Genomic DNA, 12,909 nt, shown 5'->3' on the forward strand with positions numbered 1-12,909 from the left:
GGGCCTGAGTTGTAAGATTTTAGTTTGTCCTGATAATATCTTCTAAGACCTGAACGTTGCAAGAGGTTGCATCACTCCATGGGTTTAAATAGTAGTGACACACCGGGTGAGAAACACCACACCTCAATCTCAGCACTCAGTATGACCTGGGGCAGGGAGCCATTCGTACTAAGAGGTATTCCCCTTTAGCTGCCAAGGTGGAAAGGCTGGAGTCTCCTTATCCTACACATGGATCAGGCCCAACTCTGCTGAAATCACTAACATCAAAGGAGAAAACAGACCACAAATGTGTCCTTCTGCATGTGCTCTTTCCTGAGCAGGGGTCTCAGTGCACATCTGACCAGACACAAAATCTCAGCAGAAATTAAACACCAGGCTCTGCTTCACAGTGAGAACAGATCTGGGTGGCCTGAGAAAAGAGCAGCAAAAAAGGAAGTAGAAGAGGCCTGTTTGTTTCTTCTCTCTTTTCAGCTCCCTTGAGAGCAAAGGAAGCTGCTGTGGGGTATCTGTGTGATCAGCAGATTCACACAGCAGCTCTTGTGACAGACTGACTATTGCCTGGGCAAAGTCTCTTGACATGGGTCAGGGTAACCAGGAACCGCATGGGCAGTCAATAAAGACTGACTCCAGGAGCTGCCCTTACATCTATTGCTATCCAAAATATAAGAGCAAATAGTCAATTGCAGATAAAACCCAGCCTCAAACCCAACCTGATACAGCTAATTGAGGATAGAATTAACAGACATGGGCATTTACATTATAAAGCAAGGCAGTAGTTCTGAAACCCACCATCCTGTCTCCTTGACAGATGATAAAATTGTTCTGCCTTTTATTGGGCATCTGCCAATAGCTACTCCCTCTGAAGCAAACATCAATGGCTTTCTGACCACAAAGCCAGTTTTAGTTACCAGGTACTGAAATATAGCCCAGGAATCAGTGATTTCAGAGACAACATTCAGCGCTTACTTGTACAGCTCAGGGGGGTTGTGATCTCAATCCTGCCTGCTCTTGTCTGAAAAAAGTTAGCCAGAAATGGAAAAAAACCCCAAACAGCCTCAAAACAACATTAAGAAATATCAATTTTGAGTATCAGTTGAAGAGCTGGAAGAGAACTAAGTAAAGCCCATGGAGGATGTTTGTTTAAGTCACACCTTGGACCTTTTATTTCTCCAGAGCCCTTGGATGTGTTCCATTTAATCCATTCATACTGCCTCTTTTTGACACCCAAGTGCCTCACCTTTATCACCTGAACAACAGTAAATGATGTCATTTAAATGATGCCTTTTAACCCCCTGATGTACCTTCTGCTTCTGAGATGCTTGAGGAGTTTTGGACGTGTTCCATCCTTCAAATATATTCCTATGGCTAATAAGTATTCCCAAGAAAATGAGAACATTTCCACACTCCCCAAATTAAGTTTCCATATATAAAAGGTGAAGTTTACTGAATACTGAGCCATATTAACAATGCTAACACTAATAGAAAGAGATGCTTTGGTTACTTTGCCACTTTTTCCTCTAGAAACATTGACTTCTGTATTTATAATACTCAGTCTCTACTTACATGCATATTTCTAAGCCCTACTGAGTAACTTATTAACTTCTTTTTCTTTTGCTACTAAGTGTTGATGCGTTCAGTATTCAACACTGTAATCTCACCTATGCATTGGAAACACATCTCACCACAGCCAGGCCAGCACCACCGGATTCATTTAGATAATTCACAACGTATTAACACAAAAGTTCTCCCACACAAGACTTGACTGAAGTGGGATGTTCAACGCTACAGGCATCACTTACACTGGTTTCTGAAGTGTTACTGGCAGCTCAGAAGTACAACTAAACAGCAGTGGTCTCAGGGACCATCTCAGCAGGGGGTCCTGCAACAGCCATGCATTAGCACTGCCCAGGCTGTGAGACACACTTTATGAGGGGAAAACCTTTCGCAAGTTCTTTGCCTTGTACCAGCTGGGAGCCATTGCTCTGACTCAACAGTTTCCAGTTGAAGGAAAACAACAACTTTTCTATACCCAATTAATGTCCACCAGGGCAAATGGAAGAGGACAGAGTCCGCAATGCACCCCTTTGAACTCCTATAGAGGTCTGACATCCGAGGGACATTTCATGAACACACATCAAATGAGTTGCAATGCCCTGCAAAGCAAGAAGTCACCACTACCCAATGTCCTAGGGCATAGCAAAGAGAAGAAAAGGACAGTTACAAAATTGAGTCCATGGGTGGGTCAGGAATAAAACCAGTATCTACCAGTGCCCAAATTCAACACTTGCTATGCAGTGTCATGCTATGGGTGATGTTCCAGCATGCATTAACCTCCTGGTTTCTGCCCAACAACACATAGTAAAAGTGAAACCTCGTAATATGTAATGCAGTAACTCATAATACATACAGAACAAAGGATAAGACTCATCTGTCGTTGCTGGGACTGACAGAAAACAGAGTGGCTGAAGACAGTGATGGATCTAAATGAGCCTCTCTATTGTACTCTGTACTGGTCTTTCACTGCTCATAGAGATGGCAATATACAGAGGGCTATAGTTTTAGCTACCTTGTATTTCTTTGACATGAGCAAAATACAGATAAATAATGGCAAACCAGTTCTGGGCAGATGGATGGAGATAGCTGTGAGCTAATTTCACCTGCAATCCTCACTGTCAGGATGAAAACCTTTCCTGGTGCCAGAAAATCCTTCAGACATACCCAAGGAGGGCTGTAGCCCAACCAATGTGCCCCATTGCTCTGCAGGGAACATCCATGCAGGTACAAGTAAAACCTAAGGGCTTTATATGTAATATCATGTAGGTCCTCTTACTGTTCTAAAGTGCTCTGAAAGATAAAGCTGTCATTAACACCTTGATTAAACCTGGTCTAGAAGCAGTTTCTGCAGGAATTGTCATAATCAAGCTCCTTCACTGCACTGAATCACAGCATGAAACTGAGAATTCAGAATTACCCAAATCCAACAGTCCTGGGGGGAACGACAGCTGGTTTGGTAGAGGTTAAAGGCTTTGTTCTGAGATCAACAGTTTTATTTTTATTGGACTTAATTTTGATGTAATAATAAATATGGGACAATCGAGTGAAATATGTGGATCTCAGAATTAGACATTTACCATGTCATAAAACCCTGAAATGGAATTATTACCAAAATACCAGGTTTCAACACTGTCAGCGTTGCCTATTTTGCTACTTGTAAAAATCAAGGATGGGGATTTTCCCTGCTGCAATCCCTCACTGAGACTCTTTGGATTTCCACAGAACTGCACACTTCACCAGCCTGCTTCACTGGACTTTAACACTTTCTACTTGGGCAAACATTTTCTTCGCCCACCTTCTCTTCTCCCCTGCCTTCCTCTCTTTTCCCTCACATGGAAGTGATTCCAAAGGGAGTCTGTAGTCAAGACAGAGATTGTTTTGTTTCCACTTTCATGCCAGCCTTGCTGATGCCATTACCTTGGCTTTGGAAATGGAGTTTGGGATAGCAGCCAGCTGGCACTGCTTCAGTAGCATTTTCCTTTCTGGAGCTTGGCATCTACCACACCAAAGAGATACTCTCCTCGATAGGTTGCAACACTTTGTGGGAAAATCAAATTACTCGACAACGTCCCTTTCAAGTTCACAAGGGCTCTCACTGGACAATGAATTGAATGTTTTCCTCCTGCCACATGCCATCAGGAATCACACCCTGCCTGCTTGCTCTCTGGGTTCTGGGTTTGGTTGGGCATGAAGGGAAGGTTTGGGGTTTAATTATTACAGTTTTCTTCTTTGCAGAATAACAAACCCAAAGCAACAACAACAAAAGCAAAAATCAATGAACCAACAACAGCATAATGCAGTGAAAGAACAAGGGAGGAACAAGCCTGGGGACAGGAGCCGCCTTCCACTGCTATGTAAAAGTCAGCATAATAACTTGTTCTGGGAGGTCATCAGAGAGGCATGAAGAGAGCATAAGGAATTGCTTCTATTCTACATGGTGTAAATTCATTTATGAAGAGAGTAGCTGCACCAGTACAGAATACATCCCTGCCTCTTCAAGCCAAAGCGGCACTGCCCCTTCTGTTGAGCCTGTCCTAGTGCGTGTTACTGCCCATCCAAATCAACAACGGTGACACAGAGAAGCTTCTTTAGGTGTCAGAAATGAAATCTGTGGCTCTGTTTCACACCAGCTTCTAAAACCTGATAGAAAATGACTGTTACCTTTGAACCATCGCAGGCAGAATGACACTGACAGTGATGAATGCTCCCGTGGTCTGCCCCATGAATGGGTGGAGGCCCAGCTGTGTTTGAACTGAGCTTTTCAGCCTGGCTCCAGCAACTGGAACACACACCTTAAGCTGTAGGGAAAAGAGTAGAAAAGAGGTACAAGGTTTAAGTTCAAATCCCTGTTAGCCTTTCTTTATGAAATCCTGCAGCCCTCTGACTTGCCCTGTTATCAGGATTACTGATGCTGCTTTCGAGCTTCTTTGAGCAAAAGCCACTACAGTTTGCCATCTATCCTGCAGATACCTGCCAAGACAGAAGCTCCAGAGGAAGAGGTGATGGATGGAGACATGGAGACTGTTTCCACCTAGAGATCTATTACACTGCGCCTTTGGCACCAGCCCCAGTTAAACATGCTTTTGTTTTCCTACACCTAACATCATTTCAAAATCAGACGGCTTAAAAGAGCAACTGAAGAACAACCCTCAGATAGTGCAAAGATGGGGGTGCCTCCTGCAAAGGGTCTGCACTCTACAGATGGGAATTAGTTTGCTGTTAGGCTCTTCTGGATTCATTTTAACATTGCTCCCCATTCCCACCGCTCCCGATGCTGGGCTCCAGGCAGAGGTAACGGAGAAGGAGGAGAAGCTCTGACAAGGGAGTATCAGTGGAAGAAGTGGTACCAGGAATTTTACTCTGCTGGGTGTGATTCACTCGAGTGCAGCTGACAAATCTAAGTGCAGGAGACTCTCTGATGCTCTCCCATTACTGTGTTACTCCCTAGAGCGGCAAGTGCCCTATATCTGCAGAGAGCTACGAGCCAGGGTTTTCTGCACACAATGCCAGGCTTAGTCAGGAAGAAGAGCAACAAAAACGTCTGACAATGAGGAGCAGACTCAGAGAGGGCATTTTAAAAACTAAAGTCATGCAGCCATTTACTGCACACGTTGAAAAGCTCTGCCAATCTGGCACTGACGCTCTAAAAAAGGCAAGACTAGTGAAACCAGCTGATACAAACACGGGATCTTGTGCCTATCACCACCAGCTTGCCAACTGGAACCCAGAGCCATGATTAAAAGCTGTTGCTGTGGCTGTGACTAAAGTCACTGCTATCTCTTGCCTCACAAGTTGGCTTCAGTGAATGTATCAGCTGCTTTGTATTGCCAGTGGATAGCTGGCTCCTGCGGTGTGGAGCCAGGGTTTGCATTGCTGACCCCCTGCCTTGAGTGAAGGTCAAGTGGAGAGCGGACCAAGAACAAGCTGGCCTCACAGAATTCCCCAAAGCAGCAATGTGATGTGAAGAAAAAGACAAATAAAGGCAAAAAGGAAAAACACCAAAGGAAAACCAGGAAAAGATCCCAGGTAGGAGGGCACAGCCGCAAACGGAGGCACCGCACACGGGGTGGAACTGTCAGATGTGCCTAAACCTATAGTAACCAGCTTTTACTTCCCACTAAAAGGGGTTCTACAACTCCCAAGGGATTCTCTAAGCCTCAAATTTACTGGAGAAATATTTAATTGACTAGCAGCTACTGGAATACGAGAGACAGAAAACATAAAGAAACTGTGTTTAGGAACTCCATCAATAATAAAATCCATATAAATGTTTTTCACTTCATCCTGTCAGGATGTAGCCAGCGACTGTACTTAGGAACAAGCAAATCATTTCTCAGGTGATTCTGCTGCAAATTAATCAAATGAAAAGAGAATAATTTCAGGTTAACCGAATCCCCTTAACCATAAAGGTTCTGATCCATAGAAACGCAACAGGGTCAGGGTAGATGCTCAGCACCTGGCAGGATCTGGCTTGAACCAACCTACTCCTTTACCTTGTTAAAGTTAGTACCATGTTTATTTGAGGATACACTCCCTTAAAACATGGATTAAATAAGCAGCCAACAGATTCAATCCTCTTGGCCCTTCATCTGTTGTGATATATACAGATAAATTTGTCTTTTAACCTTATCCAACAATATTATTCCCATCAGTAATTCCTTGTCTAGTGCTTTTCCCTAAGGAACTTATGTGGATATTAAATATGCAAAATTCAAACAGGATATACAGAGTATTCCTAATCTGATCCTGATACAAAATAATCAAGATTCATGTGCAGATATCAGGACCTGCTAATTCAATATTCACCTCCTACATTTTCAAATCATCTTTTGCTGCTTCCATGTTTGTTGCCTACAATAATCCTAGGAGGTAGCAAGGAAAAGGGACCTAAACTCAAACTAAGTACATTTAGAGAAAGCTTTTGGGTCATAACATGCAATGCAAGACATTTCTTATTACATGCTTCGAGTTTGTCAGTGCAGACTGACCCCACCTGAGCCTATTTTACACTCCAGGCAGACAGGCACTCTATCCATCATCCACCAGCTCAACAAGGGGGTCATCGGAGCACCAGCACAAATACCACGTTCACCTCTAAACACATTAAGTTCCTAATTTATACTTCAGCTTGGAAGATCCATCTGTCCAAACCTCAAGAGGAATTACTGTATTTTTCTCATCTTCTACCAAAAGGAGCACCCTAAGAGCCCAGTCTACCAGCAACCACCAGTCATCATTATCTTCAACTTTCGCAGCAAGACCATCTCCTACACCCAGACCAGAGGGTCTACAACACAGCCAATATCATTCCCACTTCATGAGGGTTGCACTTCTGGCGCAGACCAAAGCTTCTCCATTTATATTCAGTAGGGCTTGGCTTGGACTGATTGCACTGCCTTCTGTGGAGGTGTGAACTTCACTGCATGACCTGAACCCTAATATTAAGGAGGTGCAAGGCTATTAATTCACCCCAAGACTCAAGCGTTTGCTCAGCATTGTAAGTCTAGGTCAAACACAGAGCAAAACTGCCTGCTGCCTCATTTAAATATTCAGTGAACACTGCAAAGATTAACATTTCCTCTCTTGAATATCTAAATATTTGCCCACAATCCCCCTGCTAATGAGCAAAGACAAGTGCTGGTAAGTGGCAAGCAGCATCAAGCCCAGAGTCAATCAAACGAGCACAACAGGCCCTTCAGCACCACCACAAGGCCCATGTGAGTTACATTCAAAGCTGGTGGCTTGCAAATGGCCCTTCTCTCCCGCTAACTCTCCCCCCACCATACATCCGCACACATTCCTCCCTCTCCTTTCTTCTCCACCCCCTTTTCCGCTCCGTAACCCACTTGGGGGCATAAAAAACTGGTACTGAGAAACCTGCCAACTGCTTTAGACTTTGGAACACAAGCTCTGGTCTTGTCAGCTCTAAGCCTTCCACACAATGGAAAACATTACACATTTCAGTAGCTAACGACTGCGCTGCTCATTTACATGTCGTAGGCAAATACTAACAAGGTCGCAGCCAGAAAAGTGCGGTCAGGAGCTGCTACTGCTCCTGGCAAGAGGTTAGTGCCTGGAAAAGGACTGCACAGGAAGCTCTTTAAACACCTTGGAACATGTGCTAAGCTGCTGAAGTATGAGGTGTGGTGACAGCAAGGTGTTGAAACAGTGCTTTTAAAAGCTGCCAGTCATCATTAACACATCTCCTCAGAGTATTGGCAGCCAAGTCCAAGCCAACACCTAGAGCATCTTCTTGAAGGGTGGGTGGGGAGAACGGAAGACGAAAGGGAGCAGGTGTGGGGAAGACAAAGGAAGAATACAGAATCCTCCAGAGGGGGTTTCCCCTCTTGGTCTCATGCTCAGAGATTTCCATACCTGCTTCACAAAGAGGTTTAGCTGCTCTTCCAAGAGCTGCACTGTCCATTGTCTGGGCAAGGAAAATGGTGAACTGTCCCTGCCTGTTTCCTCCAGGACTCTCTGACACTGCCCTCATTGTCCTTGCTCCTTTAGGGATCAAGTATTCCTGTTACTAGTGGGTTTTGTGAAGCAACTACCCCAAGGCTAGGAGCAGCATGCTTGTAACCTCCCATGCCAATGGCACTCCCACGAGTAAGTCTCAGTGAGGCACTGAAATGAGACTACTCAGGAGCTGGTGAGTAGCCAGCTATGAGCTGTCAGCTTCAACAGCCAAGCTATCAGCAAGAAGCTGTTAGCAACACACAGACAGGTTCAGCCCAGGGCTGCTTAGGGGGCATCATCTCTTACATGGCTGGAGACATCTACCCAGGTAGGGATGAAGCAAAGCCAAGGAAAGGAGCTCCCACTTACCTGTGCTAAGGCACTCATCTAGCTGACCCTTTCACACTCACCTAAGATGACTGCTGCTGGCAGCAATGCAGGGGAGGACGTCCATGACCATGTAGTAGAACCCAACAGCAGCAGCGAGCTGAGGATCCAGAGCAGCCACCGTGTGCACCTTGCCTGTTCCCTATTGCTCCTGTGCCCCTGCAAAGAGACACAATCCAAATTCTGGAATAATTTGTCCAAATTTCCTCAGTTTTGGACACAATTTTTCTTAACATTTTTTCCAGTTTCATGCAATCCTAAGATTAGTTCTGACCTTCAAATAAATTCTGACTTCCTGTACCCATCTACTTTAGAGAAGACCCAAGGCACCAACACAGATAAAACCTTAGGCAAACCTGGAGCAGCCACAATCTTTTGCCCATTATGAAGACTTCTTCAAAGAAAACTATCCAGACCCACAAAGTATCAGGAGAGGAAAGTTTGTGTGAATGAAAACTGCTCTAACTAAATATAATTCTATTTCCTAAGAGTCTAAAACCATATCACGCATCAAAACCTTAAATATTTATTTGAAATTATGCACCCTACTTATTCCATATTCTAAACCTGTGTAGCAGAGAGGCTGTAATTGTAATGGATTTAATAAAAGCTATCATATTCCATAATTCAGCAGGAAAGATTATGCCTAGCCCCTAGATGCTACTAAGAATAGCTAAGTTCCTTCTTGTTGGTGATTGTTCTAAGAACTAAAAGAAAGAATTTATACCTCCCTCTCCTGCTCTTTTTTCTCCCCAGAGTACTCAAGAACCACCATGTCCCACTGATGTGCAGAATGCTCTGTTCCCCTCTCTTCTAGGAGCTTCAGAGCAGATATTTCATTAACCCTTACCAAGCACAGCACTCCTCAATACTTAGCAATTCTTACTACTAGGTTTCTAGGAGGTTGCTACAAGTAGGTGACCAAATCCCCCTCCGCCAAAATCACATTGTCTATGGTAGTGTTGCCAGTGCATTTGCTTATTTCCCTCCTAATCACATAGCTTTTGGGCCCAGGGTCCAATCCTGGGCAAATCTGACCAAGGGACAGGGATTTCAAATGAGTTTTCCAAGTGAAGGGAAGGCACTAAAACTCCACAGCTCCTTTGGCACGAGCAGCAGGTCCCTACCCCAAAGCTCCAAACAATAAGTTTTCTATGTTGCTCAGCACCAGTGTGGTGAGGGCACAGCAAGGACAGAGATCATAGAATCATAGATACAAGTCCATGGGAAAACCAGGCTTCATTAAATACACTGCTCATGCAAAAACTGATTTCTTTATTCATTTCATTCTTACACACTTAGACTTGGTAAAGCTAAAGCACTAAAAGATAAAAGAGCTATGTTTCTGAAGAGACATTATGGGGGGTAGGTAACAAATTGCCTTTAAAAAGTCTAAGCAAAAGTGACTTGCTTAAAGATACAGACTGAATTTACTGAATCACACCTTTCAGCATCCAGATTTATAGCAAAAATCACTAAAACTTTTCTGTTAATTCTTATCTTACCTGTGGATAATCAGTACTGGAGGAGAGAGGTGAGAATAAAAATAATAGTAATAAAAGTAAAACCCCTTCTTTAGAGCCAGGGAGATGAAAACTGACATCCAGCTTTCTCCTTCTCTTGCTGTCTCTCTTACACTCGCACAGGCTCACATACCCACCTTGTAAACATGCTCCATCAGCTTGATGGATATATGCCACAGCTGTTCCCAGCCCCATCGGGGGTTTTCCTCATTCATCTTCAGAGCAGGGACTGTCTCTTCTTTATGTGTCTGTGGAGTCCTTAGCACAATGAGGCTGGGGCCTCCAGGCACTATCATGACAATAAATAATCATAATTCAGGAGTGTGATGCTTTCACATCCCAAACTTACATTCTTCTGAGCTTCCCATCACACATACATCCACAGACCCACCCTCTCTGTGTCTGAATTTGACCTCTGCTCTTGTTCAAAGCTGAAGGCCTCTGTTTCTTCAGGGGATCAGGTTCAGCAGGGGATTCCTGGAAAGCCCGCTCAGGTTGAGTCTATTCCTGTGAAGCCAGGTGGGATGGGACAGCCATTAATCTGTTCACACCTTGTCAACAAGGGGCCTGATCTGAACACATCCTCCTTTAGCTTTAGGAAATTGCTCCAGATGATGGCAAGGAGCAGTGAAGAGATGCTGTGTAGAACTGAAGAGAGAGCAAGGAACATCTTACATATAAGCAGTTCAGTGCATAACTAACTAAAACCGGGGGACTAAGAGGAGCCTTTCTCTACCCGTAGGTTTTAGGCCCATAGGTTATTAGTGACTCCAAGAAGAATCATCACCTTTTTTCCTCCAGAGAAAGCTGCTAAACCCAAATGACTTTAACTATGCCCCTGTAAATATGCAACTGGTGCTTCAGTGTTGCCTTCACTTCACGTCCCCTTTCTCCTCTCTCCCCTTAATTCCAGCATTATTTTCCTCCCCTCATCTGGCCTTTTCTCTCTGTGTTAAAACTAATGGTTTTACCACATGTTGGAAGGCAGCAAAAGGAAGTGGTGAAGTGACAAATGGGAATGTTCATGCTTTAATTTATTATGACAGTCATGCCCGGGTCCACAAAGTAAACTGAGTCAACAGAGAAGGACTTTGTGCCAAGTTATTTATCCACTTCTTGAACTGGGGGAGCTTTTTTTCCCTAGCCAGCCATGAGCCTGGTTAAACTCATCAACTTTATTGATGAGCAGAAGCAGCGGGGAATGTTCTCACAAAATACCATGTTGTTGAAAAACTTGGAGTCATCCAAACCAAACCCTTTTTTCTAGGAATGGTTTGGTGGCATCACATTGCCAGAGCCACGGAGGAGGAGGGAAAACAGGGAAAAGATTGGGAGGGGGGGGAAAGTCTGAACTAATCAAAAAATGCTGCTTGAACACTCACTGAAGCCATTCCTTTCTGTTCAAAAGAACTTTCGATGCAGTTTAATTCCAGTTTGAATTGTTTAGTTCTGATTATTTTCTATTTCTCAGCCTTTCCCAGAGAGGCCAAACCAGAACTTCCCACCCAAGCACAATTCCACATTTTTCCCCTTTCCTCTGTCAGCATTTTTCAGGATTTTCACTCCAATCTGGCACAAGGCAATTTCCCAGCATCTCCAAACTTCCATCCAACTATAGTATGAACGCACCCTATTGACTGAATGTTAGCCCAGCTACACACAGCTCTCCAGTATGAATGGTGGACATATTTGTCCAAGCCCTCAATGGTTCCTCACTGTAGGAAGGCCACAGGACAAAGCTGCTGCCCAACATACCAGCAGTAAACCAGGCACTTGTTCCTTAGTGTCTCTGTCCCCTTTATTTCTCAAATCATATGAAAAGTTATTTCTGGGCAGGCCAATGTCTAGGAAAGACTTTCAGGGCAGGACAAGCACACAGTGTTTCTACTGCAGGATGCTCCTCCAACCGCCAGCTGGCATTTCAGTTCTCAGAGGCAGAAGAGGTTCCTTTGGATTCAACTGCCCTCAAAAGAGCTTTTTCCTGGGAATTCGGTTTTAACCCTTTGGCTTTTGTCTGATTCTTACAGACTCTCACAGTATATTATCAGGAGCATCATACTCAATGGAGGTCATGGTAGGATTTCTTTCTGGCACAAGTGATTCCCTAGCTAATCATAGCATTCAGGTTTCAGATACAGCTTTTCAGTGGAAAGGTAGAGGAAAGTGGATAAACCCCACAAGGGAGCAAAAGAAATGATAAAAACCTTTAGAAAACAAAGCCTACAAAGAGAGGGTGAAAGACCTCTGTTTCTGCCGTGCTCAGACGGAGCATGAGCGCAATGCCCTGCAGCCCTTCACTCATCCTCGTGCAGCAGAGCAGGGACCTGCATGATACCTCTTTAAAACACTTCTGTGTCTTTCATACTGAATTCACATTCCAACATCATGACACAAGCTCCAAAGTAGCATTTTAACAACCTACAGTCAAAACAAGCAGGCATTGTTTGCCACCCTGCTTGTACAAACGCCCTTGCTATTGAGCTGGAACGTACCCACATCCGGGTGGAGGACACCAGGACTACCAATATATATCAAATCCAATAGAGGAGAATGGAGCTTTGATCCAACAGGTATATCAATCAACAGCACCAGAGTATGCCAATGCAGAATAAAAGTCCCCCAATGATTTCTGTGCCCTCCTGGGAGTTTTTGATCAGAGATTACACACATTGCTGTTGTGAAGCCTTTGCTGAGCCCACCCTGCAGCACCTCAGAAGCAACACTAAGCTGGACATCTGAGAGGCTGATCCACTGATACAAGGGTCATCAGTGGGTTTTGTTTCTTGACTAAATAGATTCTGGCAAAACCAAGTTCCAGGGAGAACTTACATGGTGCTCCCATACACGTCTCTGTTACCTTCAGTGGAAGGGGAACAGTTTGCATTTGTTGAAGCTTTTGTGTCGACAGGCTGCACAATCAGGCAAATGCCACCCAGGTCACATTTTCAACCTTGTCTTCAGCTCTGTGACAGTTGGAAGTCTGCAG

General features: G+C 44.3%; 1 long non-coding RNA gene across 1 annotated transcript; it reads right to left on the reverse strand.

Annotated features, from left to right (window-relative positions):
- Positions 1–8,457: 8,457 nt before the first annotated feature.
- On the reverse strand, positions 8,458–12,909 carry LOC130600234 (uncharacterized). Its single transcript, XR_008972402.1, has 3 exons — positions 12,753–12,909; positions 10,061–10,212; positions 8,458–8,559 (listed from the first exon to the last, which is right to left on the reverse strand). It is a non-coding gene; the product is annotated as an uncharacterized LOC130600234 (long non-coding RNA).

This window comes from Pezoporus wallicus, unplaced genomic scaffold (genome assembly GCF_028554395.1).
Source record: "Pezoporus wallicus isolate ANWC-B61680 ecotype Strahan unplaced genomic scaffold, APGP_CSIRO_Pwel_v1 contig_6401, whole genome shotgun sequence".
Classification (NCBI taxonomy): domain Eukaryota; kingdom Metazoa; phylum Chordata; class Aves; order Psittaciformes; family Psittacidae; genus Pezoporus; species Pezoporus wallicus.